This window comes from Saimiri boliviensis, chromosome 17 (genome assembly GCF_048565385.1).
Source record: "Saimiri boliviensis isolate mSaiBol1 chromosome 17, mSaiBol1.pri, whole genome shotgun sequence".
Taxonomy (NCBI): domain Eukaryota; kingdom Metazoa; phylum Chordata; class Mammalia; order Primates; family Cebidae; genus Saimiri; species Saimiri boliviensis.
The window spans coordinates 19,276,218-19,294,498 of NC_133465.1; the positions used below are offsets into that span (position 1 = coordinate 19,276,218).

General features: G+C 41.0%; 1 protein-coding gene across 11 annotated transcripts in view; it reads left to right on the top strand.

Moving 5' to 3' along the window:
- Positions 1-18,281, top strand: part of SPECC1 (sperm antigen with calponin homology and coiled-coil domains 1) — a 326,271-nt gene that overhangs the window by 55,803 nt on the left and 252,187 nt on the right. Inside the window, exon 1 of one of the 11 annotated variants that reach the window (XM_074388313.1) lies at positions 6,229-10,860. The exons of 9 other annotated variants lie outside the window; for them this stretch is intronic. The gene's annotated coding sequence lies outside the window, so the exon portion shown is untranslated. Of the gene's footprint in view, positions 1-6,228; positions 10,861-18,281 lie in introns of those variants that run through there. One more of the 11 variants, XM_003929315.3, reaches the window with a different exon arrangement.

The window sequence follows — 18,281 nt, forward strand, 5'->3', positions numbered from 1 at the left end:
TAACATGGAAGTCAAGTTCCTCTTAGTGGAAATGAGCAGTCATAGTCAGACTTTATAGATATTACAAAGAAGAGCAATATCTTTCTAAATGACATGTCAAATTTCAGATTTTGTTTAGCAATTTTTATATTCATTATGATCTGCTAACCCATCTGTTTTGGAAAAACCCTCTCAAACTGGGTTTTTCCTCTGCTCTCACACCACAACAGTCATCGACATGGGAAAAGACTTCCGTGACCAAATGTGTGGGGGTTTCTTTCCACAAGCAGTGGACACCAGCTGGGTGTTCTCCAGTTCAACTCTGACACTGTCTACCTGGAGAGAGCATCAGATCCCACAGGACGAGACTCAGGCCCCGAGGCTGCCCCCTTCCGCAGATGCCAGTCTCAAGTCTGGGCCTCTGAAACTTCGGACCAACTGGCTTCATGTTGGGTTCCCATGACTCCCTCTTTGGGTTCAACTAATTTGCTGGAACGGCTCACAAAACTCAGGGAAACACTTAGTTACACTGACCAGTTTATTATAAAGGATATCGAAAAGGATACAGATGAAGAGACGCATAGGACAAGGGATGGGGAAAGGGCATGGAGCTTCTGTGCCCTCCCGGGGTGCACTACCCTCCAGAAACTTCCAGGTGTTCAGCTGTCCAGACGCTCTCTGAACTATGACCTTTTGGGTTTTTATGGAGGTTTCATTGCATCGGCACCTTAACCATGTAGAAATGTGATTGGACAAAAAGTACATGATCTAAGCCCAGCATGCCTGTGCCTTCAAGACTTCTCTTGATCTCTCTGTGTAGCATTCCTTCCTCTAGGGTATGGGTAGGACTCTCTCTGAATTGAGGGACTGCTGACCCATAATTAGATTAGGGTCCTGCCTTGGGCAGGTGAAAGGACAGGAAAAGTTCACAGAGATTCTGTTTCCTGAGGCCTAAAGTACCCTGAAATTATAAGAAGGACGATTAGCTTTATGAACTAGGAACTGGTTCCTAATGCCCGTAATCATTGTTATAATTTGTTTTTTACATATATATGTATCTCATTATATATATTAGCAATCATAACACCATACCATCAGATAAACAATTTCTATTCATACCCATTTTCCAGTAATAAAAACTGTATCTGTTGCTGGCTAGGTGAAACTCAGAAACCCATGAAGCTTTTTACCTTTTTTACCCCTGGGAGTGTGCCTTTTCATCCAGAATCATTAGGGTCTCCTGGGTACCCTACTCTGAGGACTCTTATTCCAACAGTCTTTGCAAAAATTAGGCAAACATCTGTTTGAAACTCACTCAGTCGTTTTCATCTTTGCCTTTCTCCTAGTTATTTTTAGGGTTGATAAATTTGTTTTCCAAGAGCAAACAGCGTTTTTAAACTTTGATTTTTGGCTAGCATTTAGGAATTCTTGTTCTGTGGAGAGCTGGCTGGTTGCCCATTTAGGAACTTAAGCCTGCACACAGGTTCCCTTCAGCTGAAGAGCATTGGTCTGGAGTCATCCATCCAGCTCTTGGCTACCCTGATACTGCCTGGCCTGCCTACAAATGAACACCTCGACATGCCATTATAGTCTATCATCTTACTCTGTTCTTACAGAATCCATGAGAGATTTAGAGTCCAAGCAAAGGATGTCTTGTCCAGGGTTTAATTATTTCCACAATTAAGAAAGCCTTCCTCAGGTTGAATTGAATTTCCTTTCTGCAGTATAAGCCATGAATTTACAAATAGAGTCTGATGCTGTCAGGATACATAATTGTTGTTATGCTTCAGTAGTTTTTTTTTGAGATTGGGTTTTGCCCAGGCTGGAGTGCAGAGGCATAGTCACTGCTCACTGCACCTTCAACTTCTGGGCTCAAGCATTTCTCCCATCTCAGCCTCCCAAGTGGCTGGGACTAGAGATGCATACCACCACAACTGGCTAATTTAAAAAAAAAAAAAATTTTTTATTAAGAGGTAAGGGCTCATTATGTTGCCCAGCCTGGTCTTGAACTCTTGCACACAAGTAATCCTCCCACCTCGGCCTCCCAAAGTGCTGAGATTCCAGGTGTAAACCACTGTGCCCCCAGCCTTAAATAGATTTTAAAAATTACAAAACTGTTACTTGTTCATAGTAGACAGTGTAGAGAAATTTAAGAAGCATAAAGAAAATTAAAATGTCCTATTATTCCACCACTTATATAACCATTCTTGGTTTTGTTTTGTTTTGTTTTCTAATTTTTTATTTTTGGTGTTGGAATCTCGCTTTGTTGCCCAGGCTGGAGTGCAATGATGCGATCTCACTTACTGAAACCTCCACCTCCTGGATTTAAGTGATCTTCCTGCCTCAGCCTTAGAGTAGCTAGGACTACAGGTGCATGCAAAGCACCATGCCCAGTTGATTTTGTATTTTTAGTAGAGACCGGGTTTCACCATGTTAGCCACACTGGTCTCGAACTCCTGACCTAAGTTGATCCATCTGCCTCGGCCTCCCAAAGTGCTGGGATTACAGGCATGAGCCACCGTGCCCAGCCTAACCATTCTTAATATATAGCTTCTTTTCAGTCTTTTTTCTATGCCTAAATGTAAATATGAGCTCCTACTGAGTACACTTACAGTTTGTATTTTCCACCAAAATATATTGTCATTGTTCTGTATCATTGGATATTTTACAGTATCATTTTCTATTCTAAGATGCCATAAATTCACATATATTCACATTTATATAAATGTTTAAATATTTATAATATTTTTAACATATTTATGGTATATATCACATTTCTATGGAGATAACATGAATTCAATTATATTCACTGCCGTAAAATTCATACTTTAAAAGTGAACAATACAGTGATGTGTTTGTATCTTCACAAAGTTGCACAACAATTACCACTGTCAAATTCTAGAACATTTCATTACTCACCCCAGAAAAGCCAGAGCAGTTACTACCCTTCCAGTGCTCCCTCCCTCATCCTGTGGTAGCCACTCAAGTACTTTCTGTCTGTCTGGATTCCCCTCTTTGGACATTTTGTAGAAGTGTAATCATACAATATATGGTCTTGTGTGTGTGGCTTCTCTCTCTTTTTTTTTTTTTTTTTTTTTTTTTTTTTGAGACAGGGTCTTGCTCTGTCACCCAGGCTGGAGTGCAGTGCTACAATCTCAGCTCACTGCAACCTCTGTGATCCTCCCACCTTAGCCTCTCAAGTAGCTGGAACCACAGTTGTACACCACCACACCTGGCTAATTTTTTGTATTTTTGGTAGAGACAGGATTTCGCCCTGTTGACCAGGCTGGTTTCAAACTTCTGGGCTCAAGTGATCTGCCTGCTTCAGCCTCCCAAAGTGCTGGGATTATCGGCATGAGCTACTGTGCCCAGCCTGTGTGGCTTCTTTCGTTCAACATAAGGTTTTCAGGGTCATCCATGTATCGGTATGTTATTCCTTTTTACTGATGGATAGTATTTCACTGTGTGAATGTACACTTTATATGTATCTATTCATCAGCTAATGTCCATTGGGTATTTTCTTCTTTATGGCTACTGTGAATACTGCTACCATGAACATTTGTCTGCAAGTTTTTGTTTGAACTTCTGTTTTCAGTTCTTTTGGATATATACCAAGGAGTGGAGTTACTGAGTCATAATGGTAACTGTGTTTAACTTTTTGAGGGACTCCCAAACTGTTTTTCCCAGTGGCTGTGCTTTTTCACATTTACATAAGCAATGTATGAGGGTTCCAGTGTTGCCACATCCTCACCAGCACTTGTTAATGTCTGTTCTTTTGGCTGGAGCCATCCTAGTAGATGTGGAGTGATAGCTCCCAGTGGCTTTGATTTGCATAATGCCTAATGATTGATTTTCCTAATGTAGAGCTTCTTTTCACATGCTTCTTGGCCACATGTGTTGGTCTATTTGGAGAAATATCTATTCAGATCCTTTGCCGACTTCTCAGTGGGGTTGTCATTTTATTATTGAGTTTTAAAAGGTCTTTATACATTCTGGATAGTAGACCCTTATCATGTATGTGATTTGCAAATGATTTCTCCGATTCTGTTAGTTACCTTTTCATTTTCTATTTTTTAACTTATTTTAGGTTCAAGGGTACATGTGAAGGTTTGTCACATAGGTAAACTCATATCACAGGGGTTTGTTATACAGATTATTTCATCACCCAGGAATTAAGCCCAGTACCTAATAGTTATCTTTTCTGCTTCTCTCCCTCTTCCCAACCTCCATCCTCAAGTGTCTATTGTTTCCTTCTTTGTGTTTACAAGTTCTCATCATTTAATTCTTGCTTAAAAGTGAGAACATGCAGTATTTGGTTTTCTGTTCTTGCATTAGCTAGAGGCTAAGGATAATGGTGTCCAGCTCCATCCATGTCCCTGCACAGGACAAGATCTTGTTCTTTTTTTATGGTTGCATATCCCTTCATTTTCTTGATAGTACTTTGTATTATTATTATTATTTTTTGAGACAAGAGTCTTGCTCTGTTGCCCAGGCTGGAGTGCAGTGGCTTGATCTTGGCTCACTGCAACCTCTGCCTCTGGGGTTCAAGCAATTTTCCTGCCTCAGCCTCCCGAGTAGCTGGGACTACAGGTGCCTGCCACTACACCTGACTAATTTTTGTATTTTTAGTAGAGACAGGGTTTCGTCATTTTGGCCAGGCTGGTCTTGAACTCCTGACCTTGTGATCTGCCTGCCTTGTCCTCCCAAAGTGCTGGGATTACAGGCGTGCACCACCATGCCCGGCCTCTTGATAGTTATCTTTTGAAGCAAAAGGTTTTTAATGTTTATGAAGTCTGGCTTATCTAGTTTGTCTTTGCTTCTGCTTTTGATCTTATCTCTAAGAAAATATTGTCTAATATAGACATGAAGTTTTACAGCTCTGTTTTCCTCCAAGAGTTGTATAGTTTTAGCTCTTGCACTTTGATGTGATTTTTGTAAATAGTATGAAGTAGGAGTCTAACTTTGTTCTTTTGTATGTGGATATACAGTGATTCCAGCATCATTTGTTGAAAAGACTGTCTCCCATTGAATTGTCTTAGCATCCTTGTTGAAAATCAACTGCCTATAAATTTATGGGTTCACTTCTGAACTGTCAATTCTATTTCATTGATCTATATGACTGTCTTACATGAACATGAGATGTGTGTTTATTTACTTCTTTAGTTTTTTTCAATGACATTTTATAGTCTTCAGCATATAGATCTCCCACTTATTAGTACATATTTGTAAATGTTTTATAGTTAAACATATTTATAAATACTGTAATCTTTTTGATGCTATTATAAAGGGAATTGGCTTATTGGAGTATTTGGATTATTCATTGCCAGTGTATTGCAATACAATTGATTTTTGTGAGATCTCTGTTCTGCAGCCTTGCTGAACTCCTTTATTAGCTCTAAGAGGTTTTTGTTTTAAATTCCTTACGATTTTATACGTACAAGAGCATCTTATCTGTGAATAGAGATAGTTTCACTTCTTACCAATCTGGATACCTTTTCTTTTCTTTCTTTTTCTTGCATAATTCTCCAGACTAAAACCTCTGATATAATCTTGATGAGAAATGGTGAGAGCAGAGACAACCTTGTTTAGTTTCTGATCTTAGGAGAAAGCTTTCAGATTTTCACATTAAGTACAATGGTAGTTGTGAGTGTTTTGAACTTGACCTTTATCAGGTTGAGGAAGTTCCCTTTCATGTTTAGTTTTTCAGTGTTTATATTATGAAAATCTGTTGGATTTTGTTTAATGCTTTGTCTGCATCTGTTGAGATGATCATGTGGTTTTGTCTTTATTTTATTACTATGGTAAATTACATTAACTGATTTTGACCAACTTTGAATTTCTCGGATAGATTTCATTTGGTTATGGTATATAATGCTTTTATATGTTTTAAGGTTTGATTTGCTAGTATTTTGCTGAGGATTTTTGTATGTCATATCTAGATATATATTATCTATATCATTGGTATTATCACTTTTTTTTTTTTTTTTTTGAGACGGAGTTTCGCTCTTGTTACCCAGGCTGGAGTGCAATGGCGCGATCTCAGCTCATCGCAACCTCCGCCTCCTGGGTTCAAGCAATTCTTCTGCCTCAGCCTCCCAAGTAGCTGGGACTACAGGCGTGCGCCACCATGTCCAGCTAATTTTTGTATTTTTAGTAGAAACAGGGTTTCACCATGTTGACCAGAATGGTCTCGATCTCTTGACCTCGTGATCCACCTGCCCTCGGCCTCCCAAAGTGCTGGGATTACAGGCGTGAGCCACCGCGCCCGGCCGGTATTATCACTTTTAATGGCTGCATAAGGCTTAATTATGTGGATATACTATAATCTAGCCAATTAGACTTTACATTATTTTTTTGTTGCCACTGTTGTTTTTATAATCAAGGGTAAGCTCATCACTGTTGCTCAGATAGCTTTGTATTCATTCATTATTATTTATTTATTTTTCCCTTATTTTAATGGTTTGGGCTCTTTAAAAAATTATACTTTAAGTTCTTGGGTACATGTGCAGAACGTGCAGGTTTGTTACATAGGTATACACGTGCTATGGTGGTTTGCTTCATCCATCACCTGGTCATCTACATTAGGCAGTTCTCCTAATGCTGTCCCTCCCCTATATCCCCATCTCCTGACGGTCCCCGGTGTGTGATGTTCCCCTTTCCATGTCCACGTGTTCTAATTGTTCAACTCCCACTTACGAATGAGAACATGTGGTGTTTGGTTTTCTGTTCTTATGTCAGATTGCTGAGAATGATGGTTACCAGCTTCATCCATGTCCCTACAAAGGACATGAAGGCATCCTTTTTATGGCTGAATAGTATTCCATGGTGTATATATGCCACATTTTCTTTATCCAGTCTATCATTGATGGGCATTTGGGTTGGTTCCAAGTCTTCGCTATTGTGAACAGTGCTGCAGTAAACATACATGTGCATGTGTCTTTATGATAGAATGATTTATAATCTTTTGGGTATATACCCAGTAATGGGATTACTGGGTCAAATGGTATTTCTAGTTCTATATCCTTGAGGAATTGCCACACTGTCTTCCATAATGGTTGAACTAATTTACACTCCCACCAACAGTATAAAAGCTTTCCTATTTCTCCACATCTTCTCCAGCATCTGTTGTCTCCTGACTTTTTGTTGATTGCTGTTCTAACTGGTATGAAATGGCATCTCATTGTGGTTTTGATTTGCATTTCTCTAATGACCAGTGATAATGAGCTTTTTTTCATGTTTGTGGGCTGCATAAATGTCTCCTTTCGAGAAGTGTCTGTTCATATTCTTTGCCTATTTTTTGATGGGGTTGTTTTTTTCTTGTAAGTTTAAGTTCTTTGTAGATTCTAGATATTATCCCTTTGTTAGATGAGTAGATTGCAAGAATTTTCTCCCATTCTGTATGTTGCCTGTTCACTCTGATGACAGTTTCTTTTGCTGTGCAGAAGTTCTTTGATTTAATTAGATTCTATTTGTCTGTTTTGACTTTTGTTGCCATTGCTTTTGGTATTTTAGTCGTGAAGTCTTTGCCCATGCTTATGTCCTAAATGGTTTTGCCTAGGTTTTCTTCTAGGGTTTTTATGGTTTTTGGTCTTACTTTTAAGCCTTTAATCCATCTTGAGTTAATGTTTTGTATAAGGTATAAGGACGGGATCCTAGTTTCAGTTTTCTGCATATGGCTAGCCCGTTTTCCCAACACCATTTATTAAATAGGGAATCCTTTCCCCATTGCTTGTTTTTGTCAGGTTTATGGAAGATCAGATGGTTGTAGATGTGTGGCATTATTTTTGAGGGCTCTGTTCTGTTCTGGAACATTCTTGATTATTTTTGTATGATACATTCCTACAAATGGAATAACAGAACGAAAGGTTATGCACAGATGTTTGTCTCATCTTATCACTGACATTTACATTTTGTTTATAGTGGGATTCTTTTTTCAGAGGTTTTTAATTTTCAAGTAGTCACATCTGTTTTTTTCTTAATGTATGCTGCCTTTTTTGCCTGTGGGCTCAGAGAGGCCTCTCCTACCTTATTCAGATGTATAATCTCCTGTATTTTCTTTCTTTTTTCTTTTTTAATTTTTTGAGATAAGATCTCACTATGTTGCCAAGGTTGAAGTGTGGTCTTTTTTTTTTTTTTAATTTTTCAAGACAAGGTCTCACTATGTTGCCCAGGCTGGAGTTCAGTGGTTATTTGCAAGCACAATCATAGTGCACTACAGCCTTGATCTCCTGGGCTCAAGTGATCCTCCCTCCTCAGCCTCTCAGGTAGCTGGGACTATAAGTTCATGCTACTGTGCTCAGCTAAAACAATCCATTCTTTATCTTAGACTAGTCATGCCATCTTTGTCATAGTCTAACTTCTTATTTCTGGGCTTTGCCATGATCCACTGCTCTTCTTTCTATTCCTAAACCATGCCATTGTAATTTTTTACTTTTCTGATCTATTTGCTATCTGGTAGTACAAGTAGGGTGTGTGTGTGTGTGTGTGTGTGTGTGTGTGTGTGTGTGTCTTTTCTTCTTTAGAGAAGAATCAAGTTATTTGACAGCTTCTATAGAGAATAATCAATTGTTCTACCAGATGAATTTTGGATAATTTTATAAATAATTTTCTTCGTATTTGTAATCCAATTAGAATTTTTATTGAAATCACAGCACATTTATAAAATTGTCTGCAGAGAATGAATATCAATTGGGAGAACATGGTATGTTTTTCTACCAGTTTTCTTTTTTGTCATTCAGTAAAGCATGAATTTTGGGGGTGACTATAACTTTCTTACCAGATTTATTTATAGATAGTTCCTGTTTTAAGTAGGATTTTTTTAAAGCATGTGATAACTTATTTATTATTTTATTATACAATTTAATACTTGTTTTAGAAAATTTAAAAGCTACAACATGAATTTAAAAAGTAAATAACCCTCAATCTGAGAGATAAGCACTGTTAACATTTTGTATGTATCTTTCTATTAACAGATTTAGTCTATTAGGGAAGTTAAGACATGATCACATGAAAGCCTTAATAATCTGAGACACTATTGAGTGACTGGCTTGTACTTTTTTCTACCTAGTCTTTTTTCTCCTTTTGGAAACTGCTTTTCCCATAACTAGTAGAGCTACTAATCATCCAGGTCCCTCTCCACAGCCAATGGATTGGACAATGTATCACCTCGGGGCTTTTTTCTGGTAGGGACTCTATTCTTCTGGAATCTCAAATGCTAAAGACCTCCAGTCCTGCAGTGCTGCTGGGCAAGGCCTTCCCATCCCAAGAGCACCCGTGTTTGAATGACACCAGCTTAGGAGAGTGAAGCTACCAGGTGATTCAAAACCATTCCTGATGACATCATTGGACCTCAAGGTCTAGCTGGCTTAAAGCCAGCTTGAATTCATCCTAGACTTTCCTAAATCAGTAAAGCCAACAAACTCACTATTTTGCTTAAGCGGAGTTGAGTTAGGTGTCTGTCATCTGCAGAGTCCTGACCACTACCACCTCCTGTGTCTGTGCCATGGTGCCACATGCTGGGGGAAGTCACCCAGATGAGTTAGGACCCTGTATGCCCCTTGTCCCTTATCTTGTTTTTAAATCTGTTTGATATATCAGGGAGCAATCAGCAAGAAGCTAGCCATTCCACGTCTTGAAATCCTTGCATTTTGGAGAGGTACAAATTGAGTTCCTCAGCGAGAGCAGGTTCAGTGCATTATGCCTATTGCCTACTTCAAGGCAAAGAGGGATGGCCATGAGAGGCAGCAGCCTTGACCAAGTGGGGCTACCATGCCAGGCCAGGCCGGCTCTGAGCTGCCTGAGCACAGCTCCTTACTTCATTCTGTCGATTAGAATGACAGAGTCTGAGTATGGAGGTTAGAATTATAGTGAACACGGGGGATTCTGTGTCACAGAGGCTCTGCAAACCCATGCCACCTGCTATGTAAGAGCTCTCTGCCATGCAAGAGCAGATTGGCTTCCTTCCACACCTGTTATCCAGTAAACATCAATTAAAGTGCAGCTTGTGGCAGTGACCAAGCTTAACCCAGGCCCTCTGATAGAGTTCTTGGTGCCTGTGGATGGAACACATGTGGCTTGTTTGCCTTCACATTTCTTCCGTGCTTTTTTCTGGGCAGTGTGTTTGCTCCCTCTTACAGTAGATCCCGTTGTCACTGGGGCTTACTCTAGGCCATCCATAGTAGCAGGGAACATGGACCCCAGGCTTTGTGAGGGTGCCCATATCATTCTGGAGCTCCCTGAAGTCAAAATTAGGTATGAAAAGATTTATTTAAAATGAAAAAAAAAAACCAACAAATTACTGGAGCCTAGGAGTTTCAAATGCCTACCTCTGAGATCCCTTTAGCTGGCCGACCAGAACCCCCTTCTGCGTTATGCTTCCTGGTTATAGCTCGACTTCCCCTTCCCACCTAGAACTCGGGGTGCTCACAGGGCTGTGGCAAGCTGGTGGGGTGCGGCTGTAGCTTCAGGGTAAATACGTTTGTGAAGAGCAGACTGAATTTTGTTTTGTTTTGTTTTTAAATCTGTTCAATAGCTCAGGGAGCAATCAGCTAGAACCTAGCCCACCTACATCTTGAGATCCTTACATTTCGGAGAAGTACAAATTAAGTATTCAGGACCTAGTAGGATGGAAATATGATTTTGCACTTTGTGCATGTGTTTATGTAAGAAAGAGAGATTCTGAGAGACAGGAGAGGGAGAGGCCAACAGAACTTGGAGAAAGCAGAGCCCGCCTGCTTCCTGAGTGAAGCGTTGCTCAAGCGCTCTCTGCCCGGCCCCCTCTGAGTGTGGTTTTCCTCCCAGGCCAGCACCAAACCCAGAATAGAGTGGCTGACTTGAGGTCGGCAGCTCCCAAGAAGCAGGAGAAGCAGAGTTTTGCAGTAAGTACGTGGTTGGCTATTACTTAAGACCGAGATGGAAAAGCTTAGAATAGCTGGGGAAGAAGGGCTTCTGCTTTAGTAGGATGTCTTTACAATGTCTTACAGACCCAGTGGATCCTGGTGTGACTAAGGCAGTGTGAGTACATTCTCCCGTGGTGCATGGACTGGATAAGCTAAGGCCACATGCATGCTTTTGCGGGGGCTGAAAAAGGATTTGAAACCCATCTTCTGACGTCTTGAAAGAACATGGTCTTTTCTCACTGCTTGTCATTTGTTTCATCTTGCAAGGAAAGGATAATTAATGCTGACTTCAAGTTAATATATGAAGTTCTTTAGAAAAGAAGCCCTATTGGTACTAATTAGTAGCCGTGTGGTTATTTTTCCATCCAGGGTGAATAGGGCTCCTTCTGTATATTCTTTTTGCCAAGTGTGGGATGTCTAAGATCCTGTGGAGAGAACTGCCTGCTGGACTAGTGCTTAGCCCCTGGAACATTCTAGAGTCATCTCCCCTCGGAGGAGATCAGCACTGTAGTGTACCCTGTTATCTGGCAGAGGGTCTGATAATGTCCCAGTGCTCAACATCTGGGCAATACATACATTGTGCGAGGGTCTGAAATTAGATGCTTGTGAAGCCCAAATGGCAGAGTTTCAAGCAATGATACAATAAAGTTGGTGGCTTTTCTGGGAAGTTATTTATTACATGGTTGGTTGAGGCAGTTTTCCCCCATACCATCTCACAGGGCTGAAGATACCTTAAAATCTCTCTTATCCACTCTATTTTCTAGAAATTAAGTTTTTGCTTTTTATTTCCTTGTCCCACTGACTCTAATTTCCTATTGGAATAAAGTGTTCGGCTCAGCCACGCAGGAGGTCCACACTTTAAGTTTTTTTGGGAAACGTGGCTTCCGCCCCTTCTCGATACAATGTGAAGGTTAAAGCCATGTGGTGCTGCTGCTCCTGCTGCAGAACTTGCCAGTGTGGCTGCTTCTGCTCCTTTACAGCTCAGCTCCAGGGACTCTGTGTCTCTGTGGTTCTGTTTTAGAGTAGCCGTGTTTCACTTCCTTTAACCTTTCCTTTACCAAGTTAGTTAAAATAGAAGGCCGTCTAAACAGAGGCCTTCTCCCCCAAGGCAGGAGAGGAGGTGAAAAATAAGCAATACTAAACTTTCATTTGAAAATGTGGAATTTGAAATAAACCACCACCTATGAAGTATCATTCCTCATTCCAATTTTATTTTTTCAATATGTTAACTTTTTTTTTTTTTTTAGATGGAGTCTTGCTTTGTTGCCCAGGCTGGAGGGCAGTGGCACGATCTTGGCTCACTATAACCTCCACCTCCTGGGTTCAAGCGATTTTCCTGTCTTAGCCTCCTGAGTAGCTGAGACTACAGGCACATGCCACCACACCTGGCTAATTTTTATATTTTTAGTAGAGACAGGGTTTCATCATGTTGTCCAGGCTGGTCTCAAACTCCTGGCCTCAGGTGATCCACCCACCTTGGCCTCCCAAAGTGCTGGGATTACGGGTGTGAGCCACCATACCAGGACTTTTTTTCTAAGATGGAGTCTCACCCATTGCCCAGGCTGGAGTGCAGTGGTGCGGTCTCGGCTCACTGCAACCTCTGCCTCCTAGGTTCATGTGATTCTCCTGCCTCAGCCTCCTGAGTAGCTGGGATTACAGGCACCTGCCACCATACCCAGCTAATTTTTGTATTTTTAGTAGAAACAGGGTTTTACCATGTTGGCCAGACTGGTCTCGAACTCCTGACCTCAGATGATCCACCTGCCTTGGTCTCCCAAATGCTGGGATTACAAGCGTGAGCCACCTCACCCAGCCCCAATACATTAACATTTTTTAAAATGATCAAAGTAATTTTGAGCTCTCACTGTGTCACAGGTGCAGCAGCCAAGCTCTTTACAACATCATCTTATTCAATTCTCCCAGCAGCCCCATGAGGTCGCTACCTTTATGGTCTTCACTTTATAGCTGAGGAAATGGAGGCCTAAAGAGGTTATGTAATTTGGCAGAGGTCAGATAGATGGGTGAACAGGTAGGTGAGTGGTGCAGCCAGGATGGGAACTCGAGTCTCTCTCAATCCAGAGCTCATGCTCTGTATGGCATTTCAATAAATTCAGAAATTGGAGAAAATTGTGACTTAATCCCACACCCTAAAGCAACTGTTAAAATTTCTATATTTCTTGCTGGGTGCGGTGGCTTGCACCTGAGATCTCAGCTACTCAGAAGGAAAAGGAGAAGGATTGCTTGAGACCAAGAGTTCGAGACCAGCCTGGGAAACTGTCTCCAGCACTGTCTCCAAAAAAAAAATTTTTTTTAATTAGTCAGGGCTGGGCGCGGTAGGTCATACCTATAATCGCAGCACTTTGGGAGGCTGAAGCAGGTGGATTACTTGAGCTTAGGAGTTCAAGACCAGCCTGGGCAACACAGCGATACCTCGTTTCTACAAAAAATCAAAACACTAGCTGGGTATGGTGATGTGCACCTGTAGGGCCAGCTACTCAGGAGGCTGATATAGGAGGATCACTTGAAACCAGGAGGTCGAGGCTGCAGTGAACTGTGATCATGCCACTGCATTTCAGCTAGGGCGACAGAGCAAGACCCTGTCTGAAGAAAACAAAAATTAAAATAAGTAAATAAATAATTAGCCAGGTGTGGTGCTGCATGCCTGCAGTCCCAGCTACTCCAGAGGATCGCTTGTGCCTAGGAATTCAAGGTTACAATGAACTGTGATCTCACCACTGCATTTCAGTCTGGGTGACAGGGTATGACCCTGTCTCTAAAAAAAAAATGACTGTATATTTCTTTCTACCTGTACAACTAGATATTATAGCATAAGGCTTTACAAATGTTATATAAGGCTGGGCATGGTGGCTCATGCCTGTAATCCGAGCACTTTGAAAGGCTGAGACAGGTGGATCACAAGGTCAGGAGTTCAAGACCAGCCTGACCAAGATAGTGAAACCCTGTCTCTACTAAAAATACAAAAAAAATTAGTCAGGCGTGGTGGCACGCCTGTAATCCCAGCTACTGTAATGCACCTGTAATCCCAGCTACTCGGGAGGCTGAGGCAGGATAGTCACTTGAACCCTGGAAGCAGAGGTTGCAGGAGCTGAGATCATGCCACTGCACTCTAGCCTGGGTGACAGAGTGAGACTCCATCTCAAAAAAAACGTTATATAGTTTCACAATTATTACTATATTATTCTTTTGAGACAGAGTTTTGCTCTGTCACCCAGGCTGGAGTGCAGTAGCATGACCTCAGCTTACTGTGACTTCCTTCTTCCAGCCTCAAGCTGTCCTCCCACCTCTGCCTCCCAGGTAGCTGGGATTACAGGTGTGTGCCACCATGTCTAGCTAATTTTTGTATTTTTTGGTAGAGGTAGAGTTTCCCCATGGTTCCCAGACTGGTCTTGAACTCCTGAGGAGAAGCAATCTGCCTGCCTTGGCCTCCTAAAGTGCTGGGATTACAGGGATGAACCACTGTGCCCAGCCTAGTTTGACAATTATTTAATGGCATATAATATTTATTAAGTGTTTGGTCCATAAATTGTTTAACTATTCCCTGTTTTTTTTTAATTAGGTTACTTTTCTTTTTTTGTTTTTTGCTATTGTAAGTAATAGATTAGTAACTCTGTCCATGGAACTTTTCTTCTGTTTTTGGGTTGTATCTGTAGAATAGATTTTCAGATGTGGGATTATTGGGTAAAAGGGCATGAACATTTTAATGGCGCTTGGTATATGTTGCTAAATTACTTTCGATCAACACAGTGTGTGGGAGCATTAGTCTAATTTCATCCATTCCTCCAGCCGACATGGGGGACAAAAGAGTAAGAAAAACAGAAACTCTTTATGGTATTTTGCATTTCTTTTAATACAGCAAGGCTGAACATTTTTTATGTGCTTGTTTACAATTTGTACTTTCTCTTTTGATCAGTTTTTGGGATCATAATGCTGGCTTTTGGGGGCTGATTAATATGGGTAAGATTTATTTGCCATATTTTTGTCAGTTATGTTCCCCAGTCTATTGTTTACCTTTTTAAAATGAGTTTTTAAAAAACATTCAATCATTTAACACTTTTATGTAGTCTAATTGGTTCATTTTTTTCCCTAATTCTTCTATGTTAGAGATCTAAGTTCTCTGCTTTTTTTTTTTTTTTTGAGACGGAGTTTCGCTCTTGTTACCCAGGCTGGAGTGCAATGGCGCGATCTCGGCTCACCGCAACCTCTGCCTCCTGGGTTCAGGCAATTCTCCTGCCTCAGCCTCCTGAGTAGCTGGGATTACAGGCACGCGCCACCATGCCCAGCTAATTTTTTGTATTTTTAGTAGAGACGGGGTTTCACCATGTTGACCAGGATGGTCTCGATCTCTTGACCTTGTGATCCACCCACCTCGGCCTCCCAAAGTGCTGGGATTACAGGCTTGAGCCACCGCGCCCGGCCTAGTTCTCTGCTTTTAAGGCATTTATTTTATTCTAGTATTTTCTTTCATGGATGATATGAAAGTAAATTTAAACTGACTTAAAAGCACTAACCAGTTTTTCCAATATCATTTATGAGCAATTCTTACGTTTTCTACTATTTTATGATTTTTTTCTTTTTATACCTCCAGCTTTTCTATTATATGATTTTTCTACATTATTTGATTATTTACAGGAGCAGTCTGTTTCTATGCCATTGTCACACTGTGATAATTTTTGTTGCCTTTTTTTTTTTTTTCTTGAGAGGGAGTCTCACTCTGTGGCCCAGGTTGAAGTGCAATGGTGTGATCTCATCTCACCACAACCTCTGCCTCCTGAGTTCAAGCAATTCTCCTGCCTCAGCCTCTCAAGTAGCTGGAATTATAGGCACCCGCCATCACACCTGGCTAAGTTTTGTATTTTTAGTAGAGATGGGTTTCGCCATGTTAGCCAGGCTGATCTCGAACTCCTCACCTCAGGTGATCCACCCATCTCAGCCTCCCAGAAGTGATGGGATTACAAGTATGAGCTACTGCACCCAGCCTGTTGCTTGTATAGTATGTAGAGAGAATGAGTTGTGTGGAGTAATACTAAGGCAACATAAGATACTGGTTAGGCCCATGGCACTGGAGGCAGATTGCTCAGCCTTAACTTTTCCGTCCCTCAGTCTTATTATCTGTACAATGGGGATAATATTAATAATAGTGTCTATTCTGGCCGGGCGGGTGGCTGATGCCTATAATCCCAGCACTTTGGGAGGCCAAGGAGAAGGCAGATCATGAGGTCAGGAGTTTGAGACCAGTATGCCCAACATAGTGAAACCCCGTCTCTACTAAAAATGCAAAAAATTAGCTGGGCCTGTAATCCCAGCTGCTTGGCAGTGTGAGGCAGGAGAATCGCTTGAACTCAGGAGGCCGAGGTTGCAGTGAGCCAATATGGCGCCACTGCACTGTAGCCTGGGTGACAGAGTGAGACTCCATCTTAAAAATAATAGTAATAATAATAGTGTCTATTCCATAGGGGTTGTTGGGGTGAGGAAATAAAAGCTAATTAAAGCACACACACTGAAAAAGTATTTGATGTAGGTAGATGTGTAGAGGCAGTATTTGAAGCATATGTAGATGACTTTACATACGTGAATATGAATTATATTACACATATACATAAAAATACATATGTATTTTTATAGAGTCAAGTATGTCATTCTTTCCATCTATGGCTTAAGACAACCTTTCATGTAATCTTAGGAGACAGGAAAGATTGTCTTAGCCACATAGGGAAGGAATGACATGTTTGAGTGGCCACATGCTAGAAACTTGGTACAATGAAAGGCAAGTGGCAGAGAGAAGTACATGCAGCACATATACTACAAAGATGATTACTCATAATTAATGATTTCCACCATCAACTAGAAAAAACACACACCAAAGAAAAATGGGCAAAGGTTATAAAAAAGCAATTCCTAGAAGAAGGAATACAGAAGGCCAATAAACATATTATGTTCGACCTCAATAGTAGTCATAGAAATGCAAATTCAAATACTCATGAAATGTCATTTCCCATGAACATATTGGCAAAAATTGAAAATATAAATAATATCCAATGTAGAGAGAACATAGGGAGATGGACACTGGCAATCACAACTAGTGGGAACAAAAATTAGTAAAGCTTTTTTTTTTTGAGACAGAGTTTTGCTCTTGTTGCCCAGGCTAAAGTGCAATGGCACGATCTCGGCTCACTGCAACCTCCGCCTCCCAGGTTCAAGTGATTCTCTTGCCTCAGCCTCCCAAGTAGCTGGGATTACAGGCATGCACCACCACGCCCAGCTAATTTTGTGTTTTTTGTAGAGACTGGGTTTCTCCATTTTGGTCTCTCAAACTCATGACCTCAGGTGATCCGCCTGCCTCGGCCTCCCAAGGTGCTGGGATTACAGGCATGAGCCATCTCGCCCAGCCAGTAAAGCTTTTTTTGTATGGAAAACTTATAAAATCTATCAAAAGGCAAAATATGCATACCTTTGATTTGTCTTAGAAAAACACCGTACATGTTTTTAAGTAAGCATAAACAATATAATCATATTTATGTTAAAATTTTTATGTTAAGAAATATAAACTATATATTTTTATTTGTATGTACATAAAAATTCATTAGCAAAAAGCACTGAATATATGATATCAAACTGTTGTTTCCTGTGTCACCTCTGGAGAGGGAAGTAGAATTAGGGCAAGGTTGGTTTTTCTTCTTGCTAGATATGCTCCTGTATTTGAATATCTCATGAGTCTGCATTTGTATATTTGTATAAAGTGAATAAACAGGCATTTTTTCCAAGCCCACAGGCAAGAAGATTCTTGGGAGCAGGATGCTAGATGTAGAAGCTCAAGCTTGGGAAAGCGAGTGACAGATATTGGGAAGAACAAGCATTTTGTGGCAGTGTTTAAAGATGTCTTAAACATCTTACTTTATGTTTTAGAAAAGGAAGCAGCCCAAGAGGCCTGGAGGAAAAGTTGCTCTATTGGTGGGCGCCAGCCTCTTTCCATCTCCTGTCTGTTTTTAGGCTTTGTGCAGTTGTGTCCCCACACACAGCTCGTAGGCGCGCCCGGGGCACTGTGCTCCTTACCTTCCTTTCCATCCTGTGTTCCTTATCTCTGGTGTATTGATTTATTATTTATGCATTTATTTTTATAGACAAGGTCTCTTCTGTCACTCAGGCTGGAGTGCAGTGATGAGATTATAGCTCACTGCAGCCTCAACCTCCTGTGCTCAAGAGATCCTCCCACTTCAGCCTCCTGAGTAGCTGGGGCTACAGGTGTGCACCACCATGCCTAGCTAATTTATTTATTTGTAGATATAGGGGCTTACTACAGGCTGTTCTTGAACTCCTGGGCTCGAGTGATCCTTCCACCTTGGCCTCTGAAAGAGCTGGGATTGCAGGTGTGAACCACTGTGCCTG